Source organism: Macaca fascicularis, chromosome 4 (genome assembly GCF_037993035.2).
Source record: "Macaca fascicularis isolate 582-1 chromosome 4, T2T-MFA8v1.1".
Taxonomy (NCBI): Eukaryota; Metazoa; Chordata; class Mammalia; order Primates; family Cercopithecidae; genus Macaca; species Macaca fascicularis.
In genome coordinates, this window is record NC_088378.1 from 153269232 (window position 1) to 153296581 (window position 27350).

General features: G+C 37.1%; 1 non-coding gene and 1 pseudogene across 1 annotated transcript; both read left to right on the forward strand.

Moving 5' to 3' along the window:
* The first annotated feature begins 2640 nt into the window (after positions 1–2640).
* LOC135970482 (cytochrome b-c1 complex subunit Rieske, mitochondrial-like) lies at positions 2641–26928 on the forward strand (annotated as a pseudogene).
* LOC123573158 (U6 spliceosomal RNA) lies at positions 22071–22173 on the forward strand. Its single transcript, XR_006697905.1, has one exon. It is a non-coding gene; the product is annotated as a U6 spliceosomal RNA (small nuclear RNA).
* Positions 26929–27350: the final 422 nt, after the last annotated feature.

Consider the following 27350-nt stretch of genomic DNA (forward strand, 5'->3'; position numbering starts at 1 on the left):
AACCTCTGCTAGCCGAGTTTCACAGCATTGCTATCAACATTTCTGCTTCATCATGTAAATGGATGGAATTGTCTCAAAATACTTTGGGACTATGATGTTTGTAGCCATCCATTTCTGCTTGGTTTCAGTTGGATTTCAACCTAATTGCCAAACTGATTCCATCTGTAATAACTTTTAACATTTATTTTTCCCAAAGGGAAAAAAAATGTCTTGTCTGTATTCTGCAATTAAGAAGGTGATGAAATATTCAGTGTATGTCTCCACTCTGACTAAATTCTTTTGTTAACTTTATCAGATAAACTATAAAATATTAACCAGGCTCACTGTTTGAGCATGTGCAGATGGCATAATATTTACCAGACATATTTTTAATACACATTTAATTTTATAAATTGAATTAACTATTACATGGCTAATTTTTTTCCTCTCTTTTCCAAATTGATGCAACAAGCATCCCTGTTGTTGGCTGTATGTACTACACTAGAACATTTGTGGATAATTACATAAGCTTAGCTGTGGATATAATAAATAACATTTCCTCCAAACTTAACCACATGAAATCAAATCAAGCAGAAATAATGCTATTTTCTAAGCAAAATTATGCTGAGTCGCAATATGTGGGTTCTTTGCTTTTTTTTCTCTGACAGCTCAGTTTTTAAAATTTTCTGGAACGTTTAAATAGGTAAGTTAATTTTACCCACCTCTCTTATCCTCTATACGACTTGTTGTATATATCCATATCTTCTCTGCCATTCCCAAATGTACTAACATAATACCCACATAATGCTTCACCTAAATCAGATTTTCTTAGAATGTGATTTGGACTGAATCAAGGTCAAATTCTAAATCATGGCACAAAGAGCCATGAAAACCCTTTTTTTTTTTTTTTTAATAATTAACAAAAAGGCTTGGTTATTGGTGAGCTGCTAAAATATCAAAATGGTTCTGAGCAGGGCAGCCGTGTGATAGAGGTTATACTAGAATTTCACGGTAGGGATTGGAGAAAGGAGGGCGGATGGCTAATTCTGAGAGTCAGGGATAGTGGTAAGGAGGACATAACAATTTGGCTAAGATTTAAATGTTTGCCTATTTGGACGAGGGGTGTGCAGTGTAGAAAGGACATTCTAAGCAGAGGGAATGGTGGGAAGGGCCTGTGGGAAGTGGTGAATGTGTGATTACCATGAGAGACCTGTGAAAATACCTGGAGTATGAAGGAGAGAGTGGTAAGAGAGGAAATTAGGAGGGTAGTTGCAGCCTAGAACCTAAAGGTAGAATTAGCAGGACGTGCTGATGTCATGGTTCAATGGACCGTGCAGCCGCAGGAGTATGATGTGCAAGGAACAATGTGATGGTTGACAAAAGGCAAGCAATAGAGGGAACAGAGTCAGGAATGGTGATTGAATTCCTGGAGGTCCCCAGGACTCATTTAGAGAGCTGCATTTTGGAAAAGAATTCAGCTATGAGCAAGATGAAGAGAGCATGAGTATTCAAAATAATTCATTTTGAATATGAAATCTTATTTTGTACCCCAAGTTGATGAACAGGGGACTCAACAGCTCCATGCACGAATCACATTCAAATGTACACAAATGTCGAAGTTGTGGAATCTGATTTAATCATGTTTCACTATGCACTCAAAAGTGGTTTTGAGAGTCCCTCATCCCCTGCCCTCACTAATTGATTATAAACATAATTACTTAAAGTATCATACAGTGCAAAATTATCAACCCTAAAAAGAGCAAGCACTCCCATCCATAATGAGTAATATGTAGTTAAGCCCGAAAAACTCAAGTATTTTCCTAAGTAAAGAGACTAGTGTTGGGTGCTGAGGGATAGAGGTGAATAAAGCCTCTAAGAGCTTTCACTGGCATTGAGGACACAAAGCATGAATACATCACATTTTAAATAACAAAAGCGTTAAATTATTCAAAAGAACACAATTTAGCATGAGAGGGGATAGCTGCAGATGCAAAGAGGGTGCTTACAACACTGAGGCAATATCATTGCATCTACTTATTTTAGAATATATCAGTCCATAGTAATGTTGACAACCCGCTTCAATTTGTACATGCAAGTTAAACATAAAACACATGTTTCATAGATAAGTGGAGACAATAATGATGGGTTATCTCAAGTGAAGGAAGGCAGACGAAGCCAAAGAGACATTTGTGTAATAGAAGTGCAATGCAGACTGAATTGAAGCTAAAATTTGCTCACACAAAGGAGCAGGGGCACGCACAATAACTGAATTCCCCCAAAAGCAAAAGGGTGCGTTTGGACAAACAATGTTTTAACATCTCTGTTTATTTTAACATTAGTTTTTAATTCTCCCCCGACCACATTTAGTTATTATTCAGAGTTTTATTGTCATGGTCAGCACTATCATCCTCAAAGGCAGCCTCAGGCAAAATTGCAGAAGAGAACCAACATTCAACACCCCTAGCCACCCCTTTTAATGTCCTTCTCTGCGTCAGTGATGGTTGCCACCCACTTAGGGCTCAGAGCTCTTACCACCTTCCTGACAATCCCTTATGGGCATCTGCTCTAGGAAAAACAAACAAGCAAGTGTATTCACACAGAGGTGCTAAAATGTGAGAAGTTTAATTTTAACTCTCTCTGTGGGGCATTTACACTATCACTATGGACAGAGACTTTTGCTACAGGGAAGATGTCTGCTTGTATTTTGAGGATTCAGCTGGTTTAGGGAAGAAACAGTCTGAACAGATGTTGATCTTCTTCACCCTTGAGCATGCATCACAGAATCAGTCACCTACTGCACCTACCGCCTTCGCCACCTCTTATCTGTGTGATGACAGCAGCCTTCGGGTGGGTTTCTTCCATTTTTCAAGACTTTTTCTGTAACAGAACCTAGTAAGCTAAAAAAAAAAAAAAAAAAAAAAAAAGATATAAACATGTATTGGGGTTCAGGATATAGTATCCCTGAATATTTTAGGCTAAAGGAATTTGGGAAAGCCACAAAAGCAGGAAGGTCTGCCTGACCTTCCCCCCAAAGTAGGTCATAAAACCTAGGGAGGATTTTCTGACCTTCCTCTGACGCAGTTCATGAGAACTTCATGTGGGAGGTACCCTCCCTATACCCAGAGGAAAGGGCTATCCTTATTTCTGAAGACAAAGGGTCACAGAGAAGAATCGGAACAAACAGGTCCTGCTAAGTTTTCCCCAGTTTATTGCCATTAGATCATACTACTTTTGTCATATTATATTTCTTCACGACTATCCACCCTTCAAATTTAGCATTAAAACACACAGGTTTAACTATTTCTTTGGGTCTCATTTTCTTTTGAAGGCTCCTGCGTCATGAAAAACTTACATTAAATAAAATGGTATGCTTTCCCCTTGTTAATCTTTCTTTTGTTACAGGGACCTTAGCCATGAACTTGAGATGGGTGAGGAAAATATGTTTTTCCTCCCCTACAGATGTGCCAGAATGATAGTCAAACTACTGACTTTCTCTGCCTTACTCTGTTACTCCAGAATCCCTGAAAGTTTCTAATTGTTCATTAGGACAAATAGGAATGTTTCAACCTCATGACAGTATTTTTTTTACTATTTTTTTTTACACTATTTTTAATAGAGCACCTCTTCCCACCTCATCTCTTTACAATAAATCAACGATTTCCCACTAAATCCCAGCAATCCCTATGGTCTCACATTTGCCATCATCTTTTTTTTTTTTTTTTTTTTTTTTTTGAGGTGAAGTCTTTCTCTGTCATCCAGTCTGGAGTGCAGTGATGCAATCTCAGCTCACTGCAGCTTCTGCCTCCTGGGTTCAAGCAATTCTCTTGCCTTAGCCTCCCGAGTAGCTGGGACTATAGATACATGCCACCACACCCGGCTAAGTTTTGTATTTTTGTAGAGACGGGGTTTTGCCATGTTGGCCAGGCTGGTCTTGAAGTCCTGATGTCAGGTGATCCGCCCCTCTTGGCCTCCCAAAGTGCTGGGATTACAGGCATGAGCCACTGGGCCCGGCCTCTGTCCTCTTTCCTCTAACCTATGTGTGTTGTTTCAGAATACAGACTCACTTTATCCAATCATCTTTTCTTTCTAACCTTACTTATTCTGACCACTTACTTTACTGGTACCGTTTTGTCACTTTCTTCAAGTTTAATGGCCTGTTTCTTGGTATTTCCTGATGTATTGCCTCGGAGGTATCATTTTAAATATTGCTCTTGGCTTATAGCTCTTGGTGAACAAAGAATAACCACCATCATCACGATAGCTTCTGTTAATCTACAAAATAGATATTTTTTTCATGTGTTATTAATAATCCTACCAGGCAGTTGTTATCACCACTCTGTAAGTGAGAAAACTGAGGCAAGGAGAAACTGAATGAGAAAACTGAATCAAGGTCAAATTCTAAATCATGGCACAAAGAGCCATGAAAACCTTTTTTTAAAAAAAAAATTAATAAAAGCCTTGGTTATTGGTGAGCTGCTAAAATATCTAAATGGTTCTGAGCAGGGGAGCACTGATTCTTACAAGACTGTCCTTCATTCAGCATCATCAAAGAGCTAAAGATGGAGCTGGTAGGGAGAGAGACACATAAGGACACATTACAATCCAGCGTGATACGGGTTGTACTAGAATTTCACCGTAGGGGTTGAAGAAAGAGGGTTTAAATCATTAGTCATCCTAATGACCAGATTTAGCTATGACAGGACTGGGATTTTAGCCCCACTCTCCTTGTTGAAGTAGTGCCTTTCTATCGTGTTCATAGTATTCAGACTTGGACTGGTCTGTGAGGTAAAAGCCTTGCTTCTGCTGTTAGGGCTTTCTTTGGAGTCCTGAAAGCCTGGTAAACATGACTTTCTTTGGACCTGCCCTTTAAAATTAAAAACAGAAGATTTAGATACTATTCATGTGACAGGCATTTGCAAGCACTGCTTAATTCACCTCCCTCCAGTCTCTGGTCACATGACAGTAATATAATTTCACCCGATTACAGCCACACAAGAAACTGACAAGCTGATGTCCTGGGAATGGAGTCCTACGGTTAAATTTTCTAACCCCCATTTTGTAGATTTATGCTATAATATCATGAAAATTTATCCCATATCACCAAAAATAAAGAAATTGTTTGTGGCAAATACTATACACTTCTACCTATTGATCATATATTGACATGTGTTTAAACTTGTCTGGGTTAAGCCAAGGATAGACTAGGAGATAAAATTAAAAGGAATAAAATACAACACTTTAATTGCATTTGTGGCCAAGGGACCTACATTATACAGCAACCAGCATGTAACAGTGTACTTCATGTTCCATGATTTACCTTGCTGATAATTGCTTTGCACTCCTAATAAATTAACCCACAGAAAATCCATTCATCTGCATCTTCTTTTTATGCAGAGCTAGAGGAAAAAGGACCAGTATAGCAATTTGAGTGGCAATCATGCACTGATTGTAGCAAAGAAAGTAGCATGGTGAGAGTCTTAAGCATTCTGAAAGCATTTCTTTGTAAGAAAAGAGGAAGGAAAAAAGAAGAGAGGGCTTTTGCTAATTAAGTTCTGTTTTTTGTCTTATTTGCTATGGAGAATATATTATGTTCTAGGTCAAAAATTCTTGCTGGATATACTATATTTCTGGCCAGATATTTTATTTTAATATCATTTTCTTTAAATATTTGTAGAAAATTCTCATTGTTATGTTTAAGATTCCTAGAAGGAAAGAATGTATAAATATGTTATTATATTCCTATGAGGTTCCTTCCATAAATATTTTTCCATAGTAAATCTCACATTTAAGCTGCCCAATTTTTGTTAGACTCTGTAATCAAAATCATTTGGAATACCTTAATTTTATTCTAATGCTTTATGTACTTTCAATGTTCTGCCTAGTGCCTTGATGTTACTTAGCTCATTTGATCCTCATGGTCAACATGGTAGAATGGAAAGAATGCTGAATGAGTGAGGAGGCAGGATTTCTGGTTTCCACCCTGACGCTAAATTGGGTATAATATTGGCTTTGGTGTTTTACTTGTCTGAGTCTCAGTTTTCTGTATTTTAACATAAGGAGATTATAAGAGATGATCTCTAAGGTCCTTTCCAAATTTCAGGATATGCAGTCAGAATACTGAGAGTGATTAAGGTTCACAGAGGCCAGTGACTTCCTCAGTTTCATAAGGTGGATAGGTGGTAAGAGAAAAGCAAAAATGAGTTCTGCTTCTAGCAGTATGCAAACTTGACTGACCTTCTTGCAGAAAACAACAAAAATGCTGTTTACGGTTTTTGTTTTTTTTTTTGAGATAGAGTCTCACTCTGTTGCCAGGCTGGAGTGCAGTGGTGCAATCTCAGCTCACTGCAACCTCCGCTTCCTGGGTTCAAGTGATTCTCCTGCCCCAGCCTCCTGAGTAGCTGGGACTGGGACTACAAGTGCGCGTGACCACACCCAGCTAATATTTGTATTTTTAGTGGAGATGGGGTTTCACCATGTTGGCCAGGATAGTCTTGATCTCTTGACCTCGTGATCTGTCCACCTCGGCCTCCCAAAGTGCTGGGATTACAGGCATGAGCCACCGCGTCCGGCAAAAAATGCTGTTTAAGTTTTAAAAGGCTCCCTAGATACATCAACGAACTGGCAAGAAAATAAGAATTTCTTCAGTGCAGTGTTGCCAGAAAACAAACTACAGGCAATCCAGTCGAATTTGAATTTTAGATAAGCAATAAATAATTTGATTATATGAGTATGTCTCAAATATTGCATGAAACATATGTATACAAAATTATTTATCTGAAATTCAAATGTAATTGACCATCCTGCATTTTTATTTGCTAAATTTGACAACTTACTCAGAGGTTAAGAACTAAGTGAAAGCAGGGATCTGGAGAGGTAAATTACCATGGAAGCTGCTTTCAACCAAGAAGGTATTTGCTGAATCCAGATAACCTTGAGCTTTGGCTTTTGCATTCCCACAGAGGTGGGGAGAGGACAGGAATCTAGTAAGAGATCAGCAGAATAAAACTGAGACCCCAATAGGCTACATCATCACTGTAAAAGTCGCTAGAATTAAATCTGGTCCCTGTCCTGGATTGTATGTGTGGAAGCAGGTAGCATTGACAGAAGGAGCAATTTCCTGTCTTGAACCTCGGTGTTGGCTGTGGATAAGGGAGAATGTTTACCCTGAGAACTCACATCTGAATTTTATACCTGCATAGTCTCAGGAACCTCAAGCCAATAATTTAATTTAAAGTGTACTTTTGTTACCAGTATGACCAGGCATTTGACAGAAGCGAAGACTGATGCTGAGAAAGATAAACTCATGTATGGGAGAAAAGATTCCTCACCCATTCATTACAAGGTTTGTGACCGAGACCCCTGTAACAAAAGACAGATTAGAACAGGAAAGCATACAAATTTACTTATAACTTTTACATGAGGTGGGAGCCTTCAGAAGTGAAGACACAAAGAAACAGGGAAATCTGTTTTTATGAATGACTATTGCAGAAGTATGATTGGAGGACAAAAGGGTATGGTCTAATGGTAACAAACCGGGGGGGACATAGCACGATCTGTTTGTTCGGATGCTTCTTGGCAACTCTGTGTCTTTAATCCTTTCCTCAATATCTTGTGACCTACTCTGGAGGAAGTTTAGAAAATTCTTTTCTGGATGACCTAATGGCAGGAGAAGGTCGGTGAGACCTTCTTGCTTCTGCTGTTTTTTTCAAATGTCAAGGCGCCATGTTTTGAGGTAGCATGCCCTGAACCTCATCATTCAGGTACAAGTATAACAAAATATACAAGGAAATATGGCCCTGTGAATGAGGATTGGTGTAAACAAAGGTTGGCACAATCTCAAAAACGTCAATTAGAGTTATCTGGCAGGGAGAATAAAATATACGTTATCAATATGCTTAAAGATTAAAAAGGGAATTGAAAATGAGCAAGAGACTTCATGATCAAGTAGATTTAAAAAACCAAATATAGTTTGTTTTTAGGAATAAGAAAAAGGGCAATATTTGAAAATAAACATTCAACAAATGGTACAAACGGATTATACACATTAGGATAGATAGGGATATATTTAGGAGTATTTGTAATACAGAATAAGGAAAAACAGGTGAAAAATGAGAAAGAGAGATTAAAATGAATTAGGGTCCTTAAAGAAAGGAGAGAGAAAATAGAGAAGAGGCAATCATTAAATAAATAATGGCTGAAAATTTTTCCAGATATTAAGGTTACCAATCCTCAAAGCCAGAGACCATAATAAATGACACAGGATAGTCACAAAGAAATCTACACATAGCGATATTAGAGTATAGATTCAAGACACCAAAGACAAACAGAAGATCTTAAAAGCAGACAGAAAGAAAAAGATATATACCTATCTTTTTCATACATATGTATATACACAAACATATACATATATGAAGAATATATATCTCTTTCACATGTACATACATATATACACATATATGTCTACACTTTTATATACTTCTTATATATTATCATATATATATAAAAATATATATACATATTTAGAAGTAACTAGGTAAATACTAGTCAAAGGAATTTGAGATAGTTCTATTGATGTCAGAGGAAACAGACATTAAATCAAATGGCTAACTAGAGATAAGGAGTGATTATAAGATAAAAATTTCTAGCTAACAAGAAGTTGTCTGTGTGTTTGTGTGTGTGTGTGTATTGAACTTATATGTGCTTAGTAACCAAGCCTCAAAACATATAAAGCAAAAATTGACTGACCTGCAAAGAGAAGTTGATACCCAAGTCTATCGTTATAGTAATTGTGTCTTAGTGCTTGTTAGATTAAGACAAAAAAAATCAGTAAAGATAGAGAAGACCTAAAGAGCTTAATTAACCAGAGCTAATTGTGAACCCCATGTTTATCTCAAGTTATTTATGGAAAAAAAAGATCATATACTGGGCCACCACATAAGACTCAACAAACTCAAAGGATTTATCTCATTCAGAGTATTTTTTTTGAGCATTAAACAATTGAGTTAGAAACCAACAGCAAACTATCACCAACAAAACCATAGGCATTTGAAGATCAAGAAATATAAATTTAGGCCGGGCAAAGTGGTCCATGCCTGTAATCCCAGCACTTTGGGAGGCTGAGGCAGGTGAATCACTTGACATCAGGAGTTCGAGGCAAGCTGTGAAACCCCATCTCTACTAAAAATACAAAAATTAGCTGGACATGGTGGCACATGCCTGTAATCCCAGCTACCTGGGAGGCTGAGGCAGGAGAATTGCTTGAACCTGGGAAGCAGAGGCTGCAGTGAGCCAAGATTGTGCCACTGCACTCCAGTCTGGGTGACAGAGTGAAACTCCATCTCAAAAACAAACAAACAAACAAACAACAACACCCCAAAACAAACAAACATAATTTTAAATAAAGTATGGGCCAAATAGGAAATTATAATAAAAATTAGAAAATTTTTAGAATAGAACAAAACCAAAAATACTATACATTAAAAGAGAAAAAAAGATAGAACATTAATGAGCTAAGACTTTTATTTATAACACTAAAAAAACCTAATGGAATGTAACCTAAAAATAGATTAAGTGGAATTTACAATAAAATAAAAAAGTACAATAGAACCCACAAAACCAAACTTTGTTCTTTACAAAGGCAATCCCAATCCACCAGTCAAATTGATCAAGAAAAGGGAGCACAAAAATAATAATTTTGAAATAAAAGAGGATATTACTGCAGAGTCTTCATAATCAAAGAATAATAAACAAAATTATGCTAACACTGAAGTCTTATGAGACCTGGAAACAGTCTTCAGAATATAGTTTACCATAATTAATGCAGTAAAGAATAGATCATCACATAATCCTATAATCATTAAAGAAATTGATTCAGCAGTTAAAAACTTCCCCTTTTCACAAAGAAACAAACAAAACTGAAACAAAACATTATTTCCAGTTGAATTAGCCAATGTGGATTATGTAACATTCATGGAATAAATTATTCAAATTTCATACAAATAAATGTAAGGACTAGAAAGTCTGATCTTGCACATAGAGAGAGAAGAGCATTTCTTAAACAAAACATTAATAAAATGAATCACACACTATATAAAAAAGAATACTGGACTAAACTGGCATTATTCCAGAAATGCAAGGCTTGCTTTACATGGAAAGAAATTAAATTATAATTTATTATTAATAAAGGGCGAAAAGTACACCACTTCAGTAGACAAAGGAAAAAGCTTTTGATAAAATTCGTGATCTATAATCTATTCATTATAAAAACTTTTAGCAGACTAAAAGTAGATAATATTTATCTTCAAGTAACATGCAGCATTTTAGTGGAATAATTCGCAGTTAATTTAAAATTAACTCAAGATCAAGAACATGAAAATTTTCGTACCATTACTACTTCTTATGTACATTACACTAGAGATTCTAACCAGCTCATTAAGACAAAAATAGGGCTGGGCGCAGTGGCTCAACCCTGTAATCCCAGCACTTTGGGAGGCCGAGATGGGCGGATCGTGAGGTCAGGAGATCGAGACCATCCTGGCTCACACAGTGAAACCCCGTCTCTACTAAAATATACAAAAGAAAAAAAAAAAAAACTAGCCGGGAGAGGTGGCCGGGCGAGGTGGCAGGTGCCTGTAGTCCCAGCAACTCGGGAGGCTGAGGCAAGAGAATGGCGTAAACCCGGGAGGCGGAGCTTGCAGTGAGCTGAGATCCGGCCACTGCACTCCAGCCTGGGTGACAGAGCAAGACTCCGTCTGAAACAAAAAAAAAAAAGAAAAAAAAGAAGACAAAAATAAATAAATAAGTAAATTGTGACGATATATGGATTGTAAAAGAAGAGATGGTTATTATTTGCATATAATTGTGCAGAAAACACAAAATAATATGCAGATTATTTATTGAATTAACAAGATAATTTAGCAAGGTGGCTAGATATAAAATCAATGTACGAAAATCAATACATTTCTATTAACTTAAAAATAAGTAGGCAAGAGAGTGTGATTTATAAAAGCAAAAGTATGTACAGCGTTTTCAGAACAAAATCTGTAAAAGATATGCATGACTTTTACATGGAAAATAATAAAGCTCTGTGAGAACACATTGGAAAAGCCCTATATAAATGGAGGACTCTATGGTATTCATGGACAAGAAAATTCAATATCCTAAAGATGCAAATTTTAATAAAAATTACCTAGATTAAAATTACATTAAAACTCATAACATAATATTTTTGGTGATGCTTTAAAACTGATCCTAAAATTTATTTGAAAAAGTCAGAAGCCATGTAGAACTCAGACATGGGTCAAGAACCAAAAACTTAGGTAAAGAAATTTTCCTGCCAGATACCAAGACTTTATGTGAGTTTAGAGTAATTAAGACAATATGATATCACCAAATGGGCTAACAAAGACAATAATTAAATTGAACAGAGGGCCCCAAATAGATCCTCACATGACTGGAAATTTGATTTATGACCCAGATGGCATTGCAAGGCACTAAGAAAAATATAAATTTTTCAACAAATGACACTGGACCCACCCATATACTGTAACAGTTAAATTAGACCTCATATTTTATACAACACAGATACCTGTTCTAGGATGATTGAAGACTGAGGCGTGAAAGGCAAAACTGAAGCTTTTAGAAAATGATGTATGAGATGATCCATATAACCTTAATGTAAGGATAGATGTCTTTAAAAAGAACCACCAACTTGAAAAATTGACTTCAATAATGTTTAGAACTTTTGTTCATAAAAAGACCTCACAGAGAATGTGAAAATATATGCCTCTGACTGAGAGAAGGTATTTGTAGCACACATAGTGAAACATTGATTAGTATTCAGGACACATAAGGAATGCACGCAAATCAGACTGAGAAAGAAAACCCAGTGCAGAAATGGACGATAAGACTAGAACAGGTACTTCACACAAGAAGAAACTTGAACGGTTTCTAAATAAATGAAAGGAAGCTCAATTTCAATAGTTTTCAAAGAAATCCAAGTTAAAACCATAATGAAACAGCATTTCATACTCATCAGCAGATAGGTGAAAATTAGGAGGTTGACTGAAACAATTGTTGGTAAGTTTATGGAGCAACCGTAACTTTTGCACACTGCAGGTGTATACATTGTACAAGCACTGTGGAATATCACTAGACATTATCTAGGAAAGTTGACCATATGCTTATCCTGTGAGCCAGCAAGTCTCCTTGCAGGGATATACTCTAGAGAAATTTTTGTATAAGAAGGATAGGAAACTCTTTAGGCTAAAATCTTTAGGCTGGTAACTTTTATACTAGCAAAAAACTGGAAGCAATGAAAATGCCCATTAAAATGAGCATGGATAAAAAATATGGCATAGTCATACAAAAAATGATGTATCCATATACATGCAGAAATTCAAGGAAATGAACTGCAGCCACAAGTAACAACAAGCAAGTTCATGCATGAATTTCAGAAATCTAATGTTAAGGAAAAAGCGAGTCACATAATACTACTGATGAATATAGGAATGTTTATGTGCTAAATTATAAGCGACTAAGCAATACATTGTTTCTGAATGCAAACTGTGTAGTAAAATTACAAAGAAACAAAGGGAATGAGAAACATGAGATTTAGGAAAGTAGTTCCTCATGGAAGGAGGGAAGCAGGGACTCCACTGATCACATTAATGCTCTATTTAACAGTATGGTCCAGAGATAAGCATTGATTTTGCTGCGGTTCTTAAACTACAGATATTTACAGATGTTTCTTTGCATCTATTCAATATTTAATAAATGCATGTTAAAAATGGACCAAAAATCAGGTTTTGGGTCCCTGATGCAATGCTCATTCTAGTGAACCACATACCTGGCCACTGGCTTTTCTCTATTTCGTGTGTTCTAGAGCAATTAATTACATGCACATATACCTGCATTATTTTCATTGTATGCTAATTGTCTTTCAGTTTTCTATCATCCAGCTATTTACCATGCCTTCTGCAGACAAATGTTTTATTGCTTTTTAAACGCACTTGTACTGTATTCTTTGAGAATGAAAAACATTAATTAAAACTGTAGGTATGAAAGAACAACCTGTACTCAAATGGAAAGAGAAACTTCTGATAATTCTGAAAGACCTGGCAGCTGGGACAGTACAGTGTAGTGGTTAGAGGTGTAGGTTTAAAAGTCAGCACATGTCACTTTTAATCCTGACTCCACTATTTATTCAATGACCTTGATTTTAGATTTCTGAGTCTTGGATTCTTCATAATCTTCCACTGTTGTGAGGATTTTGCGGGCTGGTATAGGGAAAACATTTATTTGTCTGCCTAGTAGAACTCAGTATCAGGTGACTGATATCTGTCAACATTATTATTAAGTATCATTAAAGAGTAAGAAAGATTAAAGTTAGCACCTAGAGCTACAGGAAGTAAAAATATACCTTGAAATTAGCTGTTAGTGCAAGTGTAACACTTCCAGCTTTCCTTTGCTTTGGAGATAATTTTGATATTTTCTGGGTTAAAAAATCCAGTGAATAGAACTCATTTCCCCTCGTTGCCATGTATTTCTCATTTGATCTGACTTTTCATAGTCTCATTTTTCTTATCTGAAATATGATGACGATGTTTATACTGGGTCTTTGTGAACTTCCAAAGGAGTGATATATAGAAAAAAACTTATTTAATAAATATATTACCGTGAGTGTTATACCCTGAGAAACTATTTTGAGTATATTATTTGTAGTTTTCCAGAAACAAAAAGGCAAGTGCTCCAGTTTTTAGTGTGTGTGTGATTATGTTTTCATGACCCCTGGTCATTATTGTTGAAACTGCATAAAAGTGGTCGTGTAAAATGTCACATAGCAACATGTCCCATCTGCTTAGCAACAGAAAGAGGACAGGTAATAAAATATATATATCAAAACAGAGACTCTGTAAGAAACTAGAGTCAAAGAAGCATCAAACCCTAAACCTACTCATATTTTTTTCCTTAATAACAAAACACTAAAAACCACTCCCCAAATTGTTGTCTGAAATTCTACCAAGTTCTCTAACAATATTCAATTCAACTTATTTTTGTTATGAACCTCACAGTGTATTTCATTTAAATGGCACAAATTCAAATAGTCACAGTAATCTAGATGACTTTCTTAGACTCTACATGATCCACGTGAGGTAAGAGGAATAAAATACCCCACAGGAGAAAAATTCTCCTGTGTGGCAAATTAACTGCCTAGAACATCAATGTATAATTTAGTACTCTGTAAGAAGTGATTTTTTAAATGGTATCTGGAAGAGTTAATTTACCTCATAGCAGCAAGTAGTTTACTACAAAAGAATTGCTTACTCATCTTAGATACTTTGGAGTAAATTCATTATAGGATTACTCATTTTGGGGCTAAAGGAACATGTTTGCCATAATAATGGATAATTATACTGTACAATTTCTGCATTATTTATTCTGTTTACCAGCTGATGGACCACTGTTCTTGACAGGGTTTCCATCTGTTTTGATAGGAATTAAGGAGTTCTGAAAGCATTTAAAGGTATTCTTCAGTTAGTGCTTTATTTCCTCAACTCCAAAACACCATTTATTATACCAAGGCAGAAAAAAATGCTAATTAAACTCTGACACAATGTATTCTTATTACTGAAGAATTTTTATTTCATACTTGTTGGCAGAGTTCTTTAGACTGATTCAGATATAGAAGTTTTAATCACATATTACTCTTGTACATTCAAAAAAGGGAAAACAGAGGCAAAGTATATTAAAGGTATTCCCAAACTGTCTTCAAATTCAGTTTGACTCTTCTGAATTATTTTTCGACTCAGAGTCACTTATATCCATGTTTTTCCACGAAGTGTCTTCTTCTGTGCATGAAGTGGACTAGTGAGTCAGTATATTTCCAGGACTATTGCACGATTGTCATTGGCATTAAATTCTAAGTAATTGACAACTTTTCACTAGTTTTATGTCTACACAGTCTTCCCAGAAAATGTCAATGGAAGGATTTCAAGCAACGATTAGAGCTCATATTTTTTTTTTTCTAATGGTCCTTAAATGTTTTGTTGGCTGAAAACTAAGAAGTTGCAGTTTGCCAGGTAAGCCACCAAGAAAAGCAACCAACTTTGCTCATGAGTAAGAAGATAACTAAGTCAAGAGTGCTGCCTGGTTATGGTCACTTTAAGGTACCTTTGACTCTAAGATGCACTTCTATTTTGAAGACTTTAAGAATGAAAAAGGTGCGTATTTGTAGTGAGAAACATGGCATGGAGTTTTAAAACATTTTTACTTGAATTAATTACAGATATATCTGCTTCTATGAATCTATCAATGTATTGCTCAAATTAGCATTATTTGCAATCTTGTTATTCTCTTTAGAGTTGGCAAGAGGATTAGCACTTGTGTATTTTTCTATTTTTTCCCTCTATATGTTGATATCACAGTTTGGGTTCTAATTCTGAACCTTCCAAGAAATATGATCTACAATTACAAATACCATTTACTGAATATTTTCCAGTTCTTTATGGAGCTAGTTCACTACAAATTCATTTGGACTTTCCCCATCGGGGCCACTGATGCTGCTTGAGAACATCATTTTTTTCCTGTCATACATGGGGTTTATATCTTACTCTTTGCTTCTCTAAATCTTTTCTACACAAGGACCAATTGATTCCCCCATCTCTATCAAGTTTCCCACAAATAACGCAGCTCAAAGTGATCCTCATTTACCACTATCCTCTGTCATCCCAGATACTACTGTCTTTTAAACATTTTATGCGTGAGAAAATTGCAGCCTAGTTATAAAGTTGTGAAGAGCCTTGTGTGCCATGCTAAAGAACATATGACTCCTAAAATAACCGTGAACATTTTTTTTTTGAGACATAGTCTCACTCTTGTCACCCAGGCCACGTGCAGTGGCGTGATCTTGGCTCACTGCAACCTCCACCTCCTGGGTTCAAGTGATTCTCCTGCCTCAGCCTCCCAAACAGCTGGGATTATAAGCGTCTGCCACAATGCCAGGCTAATTTTTGTATTTTTAGTAGAGATGGGGTTTCACCACGTTGGCCAGGCTGGTCTCGAACTCCTGACCTCAGGTGATCCGCCCACCTCAGCCTCCCAAAGTGCTGGGATTACAGGTGTGAACCACTGTTCCGGGCCTAGGAGTTTTAATTCCTTAGACGCCATTTTCCTATCTATTAAGTGGGAAGAGTACATAGTTAGCAAGAGTTTTGTAGATAAAGTTATATATGTAGAGCATCTAACTGAGGGCTTGACACATAATAGTTGCTTAATAAATCACACTAGTTATTATCATATAGGCAATGATAGGACATTAGATGATTTTTCTTCCGAAAACAATGCAGAGACACACACATCTAGATAAGGTCCACAGAGCATGCAGTATCCCCAAATTCCAAGTGCATGATGATAAATAAATCCAGGTCAAACTGGTAGGACCACTAACAAATTTTGAGGTTTTCTTCTTGAAGTTTGTCTTCTTGGGTGAAATAAACATCCATTTGCTTATTTGCCTTGTGAATCCTTTTTTAGTCTGGCTGGATAGGGTTGTGGCTCCATTAGTAATTCAGTAGGATACTCCTGTTTTTGAAAGTGATGAAATCACTTTTAATTGCTAGTGCTTCAGAAATACCGACCTTATGTTAGATATGGGAAGGGTGAAGCCTTTACATACATCATCCCTAATCTTCATATGAGTCCTCTCTGGAGGGCAGTATCCTTATCCTACTGGTGAGGCAACTGAAGTTGAAAGATGAAAAGGGCTCCATCCTTGGAGGGTGACAGAGCAGGGCTCTGCCTAGAATCTGCTGACTGTGAGGCTGGCCCTCTCTCTGCACTTTACCAGGTCATACTGGGTCCTTTTTTCTAAGAGTTTACCTTAGGGCATCCTCCATAGTCTGTTTCACACTATCAGCTTGGCTATTTGTTTGGGGTTGATAAATCATGACTGGAGTATTTGAATAATATCCCTGCCCATATGTTTTTTAAATTCACATGAAATAAGCACTGGTGCATTGTCAAAAACTCTATTGTCTGGCGTATTTTTCAAGTAATAGGCATGGAGCTATTGATTTTACAGCAGAACTTTGAATCGAAACCAGAAATCTGCTGCCATCAAATTATTATTATCTTGGAACTGTCCTGCAAAATCAATAGAAATGTAGATACAAAATACAAAAATGTAACCTGCCATTTCATTTAGAAACTGATATAGTTTGGATTTGTGTCCCTACCCAAATCTCACGTCAAATTGTAATCCCCAGTGTTAGAGGAGGGGCCTGGTAGGAGGTGATTGGATTATGGGGGTGGATTTCCTCCTTGCTGTTCTCAAGATAGTCAGTGACTCTCACAAGACCTCATTGTGTAAAAGTGTGTGGCACCTTCCCCTTCACACTCTTTCTCCTTCTTTGGTCATGTAAAACGTGGCTTCTTCTGCTTCACTTTCTGCCATGATTGTAAGTTTCCTGAGGCCTCCTCAGCCATGCTTCCTGTACAGCCTGTGGAACTGAGAGTCAATTAATCCTCTTTTCTTCATAAATTACCCAGTCTCAGGTAGTTCTTTACAGCAGTGCAAGAACAAACTAATGCAGAAACTTATCGAAACATGTTATCTGTCATTTAATAGTTATTTTTTCTAAACATGATTTTTAATGGCTATGTAATATTTTATTTTATTAATATCCTTAAACAAGCCTCTATTTTATAGTTATGAATCCATTTATTAAATATTGTTATATGCTTTTTACATATCTGTAATGTTTCTTTAGGCTATATTTCTGAAAGTAGAATCTAGGTCAGAAACAGACCTTGTTTAAGGCCTTTAGTGTCTTATATTGCCTTCAACAGAAATTTCAAACTATTTCCAGGAGAGAACTGCTTCCCAATATCCTTAACAATGGTAAATTTTATTATTTCTATGAATTGTCAATTATATAAATGAAAATGGAAGCTTATTATGTAACTTGCATTTCATTCATTATAAGTGAAGGTGATTTTTTTCATATATGATCTGTGTGTATTTCTTCTGCACATTTTGTATTTATTACTTTTGCCAATTTTAAAATTTGACTGTTTATCATTTTATTATTGATTTGTGAAAGTGTTTCATAAATTAAGGATTTGCAATGTGTACTGTAAATACTTTTCTAGTTTATTTGTTTTTAAATCATATTTTTGTTGTTCTTGAAGTTGCTTTCTCTCCCTTCTTTAAGTTTCAATACAGAGAATTAAGACAAGATTTTAGACAATTTTCTCATGGAAATAACTGTCTTTGATTAGGTTCCATTAAGTAACATAGATTAAACATGCTACTGTAAACTTCAAAAACAGAATTGGGTCAATGTCACTAAACTAAGGCCTTCTAGCCAGAATACTTTTTTCTTTAATGCATCACTTATATGTATCATTATCAAAGTACTGTGAGAGCGGTTTTCTGAAATGACATTGTAATTCACTAAAGTAATCATGTTGAGGCATATACATTATGTTTCTAGGTTGTGACTGCTGAGGTTTTCTTATGGAATTTTATCTATTGATCATGCTCTTTCCTGCCTGCCTCTCTCATTCAGTTTAAAAAACTCAATCTGGGATTATACAGTTAATAGCTTGTGTTTAATCATATTCTACACTGCACCTAATATAGTATCTTACCATAATGAACTCTGAACTCTATTTGTGAATGCCTAATTCAAAGATAACTAGGTGGAAAAAGAGAGAAATCTTTTTTTTTTCAGTTTTGAATAAAAGCAAGAATAAAAACCTGGCAGTATGTCTAGAATGTATTAAAGGATTAGATATCTAAACAAGTTTCAAATTGGAATTAGCATATAGATCAAGACAATGAAACATGAGGAAAGTAAGTGACTAGTTCCAACTGCATGTAATTCAGTCTGATTTCCTGAACAAGTGTATGGGCTGGGTGGAGACCAGAGTTGACCAATAACATGACTTAGACTGTGTGTGTTGGTTTGGGGAGGGGGTGTCAAAAGAAATGTGCTTTGCAGACTTTCGACTACAGCAAACAAGACTGATGAAGGGCCCTAGCTGCTAGGCTCTAAAATCCATTGCCATGTCTGGGCTGAGGCCACGCTTCCCACCTGTTTCCCCGAAAGTGAGTATGGCAGAGATAACCAAGGCATACCTGTTCTTGTGAGACATGAAACTCCACTGATGACCAACTTTCGTTCAGGAACTCTCCTATAACCTTCCATAGACCACATGATGGCCTGGGGGTGATTTCTTTCCTCTCTTCTCTCAGGGTCAGAACTGCATCTTGGTCTAATGGGTCTTTTTGTCTTTCCGATTCTTCCCCCATTTTCTTCTCACAGCCATTTTCTCTAATAAAGTCCTTGCATGTTTAATCTTGTCTTTGACATCTCCTTCTTAGGGGACCTAGATTAATCTACAGAGAAATTGTTGGCCAATTTTCTTATTCCTTAGAGACTCTGTTTTGTTTGTTTGTTTGTTTCAAAAAATTTCTAAATCTTCTTAAAGACTTCTTTCTTCAGTAAATGGGAACAATAAATGGCAAAACGTACATAAAAATTTGCATGCAATGTTAGTTGGTGCATGAGAATTTTGGAAATAACTCAAGGATCCTCTGAAAATCCACTGGACACCAGGTCAAGTATCCCCAGAATTCTTTCTGAAGACATTGATAGTTGGTATTGATGAAGACTAATTATATGCTTTAAGGACTTTTATCTTCCCCTGGTAATGCAGGCTACATACCCATTCATACTCTGTGGTGATATTCAAATTACTTAACAACCAATCAGAACAATCACTAGCCTCTACAACACAAACTAGTTCTCACCCTGTTCTTTTCCATTATCTGTCTTTCATGAAATTGACGATAATTCTTAATGTATATATTCTTCTTGATATTTATTATGAACTGCTCAATAACTTTTATTAAATGTCAACAAAGTATGTGGCCTCGGGCAGGGGGAGACATCAGGAAAACCGACACAAAAACTAAGAGACAGGAAAACTAGCAGTAAAGAGCCCCCCTTTTAGTTCAGAGTTAAATGCAAGCATGGCTTGCGTGGTTTACGTTTGAGCAATTGTTTGTACCCCACTATTCTTTAAATAGCCAACAAAAGGTTTTCGAGGCAGCCATTTTTAATTGGTCCAATCCTCATTCATATCTTTTGAAAAACCCTAACAATTTGTGTTGAACTGCATGTCTACCTTCTTGTGTTCCAACTCTTTGGTTCACTTTGTCTGTTGTCTTTCCCATATGGTTCAAAAAAGCACTGTGCATAATGCCTTTCTCTAGCATGCCCTTTTGATTCCTAACATTCTTCTGAGGGCCTTAACTCTATAACCATTACCTGAACATGGTGCTTTCATCTAGGATTAAGTTTTGCACTTCTATTGATCTTCCTCTATGGGGTTGAATGTAGTAAATGAACCTCCTCGCTCCCAACAAATTTGCATGTAATTGCCTGTCCAGTCCTGAACACTGAATACTGGGCTGGAAGAATACACTAGCATTAACAGAGCCAAAAATGTTTTTCTTTCAAAGCCTCTGCTCCTTTGTAAAAGTGGCATATATGGGAAGAATCAGAAGGCTTTCTCAAGGTTTGGGAAAATGGCGAGGTGGGGGGGATGTCCGGAAATTATTACCATGCTATCAAAATTATTATAACCTGAAATGGACCTTTTGAATAAGTCTAGAGCTGGTGTTAACCTCTTTTTGACCACTGAAATATACTGACCTACATTTACATACCCCCAAAGAGAATTGAAATACTTTAATCATGCCTTCTTTTCACTTGAATTTCTTTAGACAGATTTTACTAGGTAGTGATAAAAATTTTGTCCTCTACTATGTCTTTGATGGATTTAATGATCAATCATATTTGAAGGGTTATTGTTGAATTCTTTTGAATAAAAAAGTAGTTTTACTTGAAGCTAGATAACTTTCATACTTAACGCATTATGTAAACCCTCAAACTTTTCCTCTGATCTGTCACAATGGAAAAGGTATGAAATTTTTAAGGGAGATGTAAAATTTACCACAGAGAAATGTCTGATTGTTAGACTTTTATCACAGTTAATTACAAACATTCAGTACTGCACTGTCTCAAGTCTTGATTTTTAATTTTTAAAAAAGTGATGGCTCCATCAATATTTGTGTGGGACACTCTTCATTTGCTGTCTCCCCAATGCAACCATATTATAAAGCACCCACTCCATTTACTTTAAAACATTAAGTGATGGATTTAATAAAAATTAAATGAAATAAAGTTTAATTTGCTCTGTAATAATTGGAGACCCAATACCGTGTCTCATATCAAGGGGCTTGGGAATTAGTTTTTTCTTTTTTTCTTTTTTTTTTTTGAGACAGAGTTTTGCTCTTGTTGCCCAGGTTGGAGTGCAATGGCGTTATCTCGTCTCACCGCAACCTCTACCTCCCGGGTTCAAACGATTCTCCTGGCTCAGCCTCCCGAGTAGCTGGGATTACAGGCATGTGCCACCACGCCCGGCTAATTTTGTATTTTTAGTAGAGACGGGGTTTCTCTATGTTTGTCAGGCTGGTCTCGAACTCCTGACCTCAGGTGATCCACCCACCTCGGGCTCCCAAAGTGCTGGGATTACAGGCGTGAGCTACCACGCCCAGTTGGGAATTATTTCTTATAAGTAAATCCCTTGTTCCTCTTTGGAGAACGTAGAAGCTCTGCATTCTGATGATATGTGACTGGGAGAGGGGTCAAAGTTCCTCTCCTCATTTGTCCTATTCAGTCTGATGAGCTGATGAAGTCAGCAAGTTAAAGACATGCTTTGGAATGATCAAGAGGAATTATTTAGGAGGAGGTGTGGTTTGTGAGGAAATGTTGAAAGCATTTTTAAATTGCACTAATAACTGATGAAGTTCAAGCATTATTAGCACTGACAGGAATCCAGCTGAGTCTTTAGTAACATCATAACTTTTTATACCATCCCTGTGAAAGTGACAATGTTAATGTTAATTTGAGTTAAATTCTTAAGCATCCTGCTTTTGATTAGTTCAAATGCCAAATACTAACGCTGTTTCATAAAATTCTGTGAGATATAAAAATAGATATATTTCAATATGTCCATTAGTGTTGGCATTGGCAGCACATATACTAAAATTGGATACAGAGAAGATTAGCATGGTCCCTGCACAGGAATGACATTCACATTCATAAAAAGCATTCCATATTTTAAAAGAAATAAATATAGCAACTACATTTAAGAAAGATGAGAAGGAAGATTTCAGAAAATAGAACAAGTTCTATTGTTTTAGACCAGATAATTATGCCAAGAATTATTTCTGTCATTGCCATTCTATTATTCATGTTAAGGGATATCATCTGACTAATAATAATATCCCCAGACACTGTGTAAAGCCCTATATGTGTTAACTCATTTGATTCAACACAAATAGTGAGAATATGAGATGTGGACAACTTTAAGATGAGGAACTGGGTTTTAGGGAGGATGGGGGACCTGTCCAGAGTCACTTTATTTGTAAAGGATATTTTCTGCCTTTGAACCCTGATTGTTGGATACAATCATTCTAACTCAAGAAATGTTCAAACTGGTGTTGTATGTGCATCATACTGCATTGAAAACCACTTAGGTGATAAGGTGAGAAGGGTCTCAGTTTAAGAATCAGAAGATCTGTGTTCTAATTCTGACACTAATCTCACTTTGTCCATGAGACAGTTTTTTTTTTTTTTTTAAACTAACAAAATTCAATTAAACTTGTATCATACAGGCTAAAGGAAGTCAAGCATTTAAGCTATGGCCTATATCTCTCCACATCTTATGTGATATATACACTCCTTCCCTCTTCATAGTGCTTTTGTCTGAATTGCTCATTCTGCAGTAAATTTACATGAAGAAATGTAAAATAAAATATGAATAAAACAGTTAACACTAAAAAACATGTTTTAAATTAATATGAAGTCATATAAACATAAAATAATATTTGAAAGAATAACATTATTAAATTCTCTATCATTTTGAAAGCATAGGACAAACATAGCTAAGAAGACAATGCCCGGTTCTTTGAAATGAGTTGCACACACTGGATTTAGATCCATCACACCCTAAGATACAGAAGTAACTTGTAGAATTACTGCCAGAAATATTTTGAGAATTTATGGAGAAACGAAATACTGTTGAATGGAAAATGTTGCCTCAATCATCATAAAGGAGACAAAATATATGTTTTAAAGCTGCAAAACTGCACCGTGATAACCCTGCAGCCCTCTTTAGTAGGTTATGAAAGGAACAGTTTGCCGAGGAATGGTCACGAGGAGCCAGCATGGGTTCACTGAGAATGAGCAATGCCAGGGTCGCTAATTTCACATTTTAATAAATTAGACTTACATGTTTGGGGAATTTTGTAGCCATAGTATATAAATATATTTCTGGACTTGAGTCTAAATAGCAACATATTGCTTAAAAATCCCAGAAATTTTGTATTTACTTTAAAGAAATTTCCCTTTAACTTTTGGGATGCCGATTTACTAGATCTTGGTTGGGACCGGGAATGTGTTTTGTTTTGTTTTGTTTTGTTTTGTTTGAGACGGAGTCTCGCTCTGTCGCCCAGCCTGGAGTGCAGTGGCCGGATCTCAGCTCACTGCCAGCTCCGCCTCCCGGGTTCACGCCATTCTCCTGCCTCAGCCTCCCGAGTAGCTGGGACTACAGGCGCCGCCACCACGCCCGGTTAATTTTTTGCATTTTTAGTGGAGACGGGGTTTCACCGTGTTAGCCAGGATGGTCTCTATCTTCTGACCTCGTGATCCACCCGCCTTGGCCTCCCAAAGTGCTGGGATTACAGGCCTGAGCCACCATGCCCGGCAGGGAATGTGTATTTCACAAAGTTCCCTAGGGAGTTCTGATCATCTTCTGTGTTTGGAAATCTCTATGTTGGGCAATCCATTTTTTTTAATTGGGCAATCCATTTTTTTTTCTAGCAAATATGAATACATTTCTTTTGAACTCCACTCTCTACTTATAGATTTAGCATCTGTTTTTGAACCTCATAAGGTCTTGGACAATTTGAGAAAGATGAGAAGAAAACAAGGATGCTTACTTGGGAGCATCTTACTGTAGCCATTCCAAGGTTAAATGCACAGATACGAAGCTGGCTTCCTAGGTCCAAAGCCTGACTCCCTAGCTGTGTGTAACTTTATGTGTTTGTGCCTTTGTTTCCTTTTACATGTAAAATAATAATAGTGCTTCCTCATTGGTAATTAATTGAGATACAAATAGAATACTTACAAAGGTGTCAGTGTATAGGATATTCTCAATTAGAGTTAGCTATTATTATTATTACCATTGTGATAAATACCTATTATTTTTCAGGTGGGATTGACAAGATGAATAGACATAATCCTCGATTTAACAACTTCACAGTTTATCATGGGAGTCAAGTGTGCAAATAAACAATTGCCATGCAACTTTCAAGGTACAAGTTTAAAGGTACGTACGAATTTTATTGGGCAGACATCAGTGACAGCTTCACAGCAATGTTGTCACCTGAGCTGGATATTTAGGTGAATTATCTGGACACGTAAGTAAGGGAAAAGTCATTCCAGATGACAGGAACACTATGACAAAGGTGCTGGGGACTAGAAAAGCCTGGCTTTCCAGAGAGTGAGTATTGCTTTAGTGGGCAATGGAAGAAGAGAGTAAAGAGAGGTATATTAGGATTTGCTTTAGGGGACTCAGTGCTGGCTAGATCCTGAAGGGCCCTGAATACCATGCCAAGGAACTTGGCTTTTTTCCTTCCTTAATGAGAGCCATGAAAAGATTTTAAGCCAGAAAATGATCCTATTGGATTTTCATATAGGATTGTAGGAGGCTGTTAGTAGAGTTGAAACTAGAGGCAGGCACACCAGTTAAGAGGCTGTTACTACAATTCAGGCAAGGCTTGGTAAGGGTCAAAACCAGAATGGTGACAATGGGAGGGAGAGCAATACGTGATAGCTGCTGGTAGGAAGATCCCAGACATCTTGCAGGAGGAATGCTGGTTACTGGCAGATGATGAAGGAATGGGAAGCAAAAAGATTCCCCTGATGTCACCCAGCAAATAAATGGTTGAATCTTCCTTCAAATTGAGCTAGGAAATATAGCATAAAGAGCATATTTTGGAGGCAATATGAGTTGTGTTTTATTCTTGCTAAGTTCTGTGTGTGTGTGTGTGTGTTGGGGGAGTGTTGATATATTCAGATAAAGTTATCCAGAAGATGACTGGATATCTAGGTCATAATCTTTGGGAAGAAAGCAGGGTTTGGAGCATTGATTTTGGAGTTGTGTCCTAAAGCCACACTTATGAGTTAGGTTTCCATTTTACTACATGTACTGCACGTGACGGTGACTTAATGAAGATAAAAATGCATTTCTATCTCACCTAAAATAATTTTGGAGATATATAATTCAGAGAGAGAATCATAACTCTATGACAGTTTTGTCTCTTTCCAGCTCACTTCTCAGCTACCTAGGTCAAAAGCTGCTACCAGAGTTCTAACATTCATATCTTTGCATGTTGTTATGGGTTGCAATTTGGAGAAGAAAAGAAGACTGTGATCTTCCTTTCAAAAGAAACTCCTTGGGAGTACCACACTTCTGTTTATTTCTCATTGACTGGAACATAGTCAAGTCATGGGATTCTGGGTAATGTAGTAATTTAACTGGATGGATATATGCCCAGCTTCTTGGAGTTCTGTTATAAATGTAGATTAGCGCCCATCCTGTTGGCCACATGCCATGAAGTCGCAGATACACCGCGACCCCTGGTGTGGGCTGTGGTGCTTGCTGCTCCGGAGCTGCCTGTGCTGGACATGAAGCGGCCCTTCCTGTGCTGGGAGCCGCTGAGTAGCCAGGACGTGGGCCTCAATGTCCCTGCTTCTGTTCATTGTTCCCTTATGGACATCAAAGTGCTTGCCTTTTTTAGGTAGCATTACAATGAAGTTTTAGGTAGTACAAAGTCTTCAAAAAAGAGCAGCAAGGCTAGAAAAGGCTTCTCTTATTTGTTAACTGCAACAGCTACTGTTGCATATGGTGCCAACAATATCTTTCCCCAGTTTGTTCCCAGCACGAGGGCTTCTGCTGATGTGTTGGTCATGTCGAAATCAAATCCAAGTTATCCGATATTCCAGAAGGCAAGAATATGCCTTTCAAAGGAAGAGGCAAACTCCTGTTTGTGGGCCACAGAACCAAGAAGGAAACTGACTAGGAAGCTGCAGTTGGAAGGCCCCATTTGCAGGATCCACAGCATGATTTAGAACAAGTAAAGAAACCCCACTTTCTTTATCCAGTTTATCACCATCAATGATAGACTGGATAAAGAAAATGTGGCACATATACACCATGGAATACTATGCAGCCATAAAAAAGGATGAGTTCATGTTCTTTGCAGGGACATGAATGAAGCTGGAAACCATCATTAACACAAGAACACAAAACCAAACAACTCCAACAAGTGGGAGTTGAACAATGAGAACACATGGACACAGGGAGGGGAACGTTGCACACTGGGGCCTGTCAGGGGGTGGGGGTCTAAGGGAGGGATAGCATTAGGTGAAATACCTAATGTAGATGACGGGTTGATGGGTGCAGCAAACCACCATGGGACATGCGTACCTATGTAACAAACCTACACGTTCTGCACATGTATCCCATAACTTAAAGTAGGTTATCCTGATAAGTGTTTGCATTCGCCTTGGTTATGTACTCCCTGCATTTGCAGGACATTCTGGTAGTTATTACGACCCTTGCCATGGGTCACACTATGATGCCTTTCGCATGATTAGGAAGGGGCCTGCACCTCCCAACCTTGAAGTTACTTCTTATCAGTTCACCAGTGTTGATATAGTCATTGTTGGTTAGAGACTTGGCCTCAAGTCTTGGGCTTTTTTGTCACCTCAGAAGAGTTATTTGAGTGCAAGCCTTCTGCACTTCAAGTTAGTTGATGTGAAATATGTAAGAACTGATGATAATGTATTTGCAAACGTTAATGTGAAGTAAGTTGAATTTAATGTTGAAGACCCACGTATTCACTTAATAAAGCCATGGTTAAACATTATTAAGCTCAGTCATACACTTGAAAAGTGCAATATCTTTTAGCTAGTTTTAATTAAAATTTTAATGTTTTACCTAATTTTAATTAAAAATTACAGACTGGTGTACAAACAAAATATAGGAGAACAGTGAATATTTGGAGGCCACTCTCAATCTCTGGTACTCTAGGGAGTGGATGCATTCAACCAGGAAAGGATACCAAGTGAGGAAGGTGAGCAGCAAGGATGGAACCTGGAAGACCTTTCGAGCATTCCATCCTTTTGTAATGACCTCTGGACCTCTGGTAGGCTCTGCCGGGTTGCTTC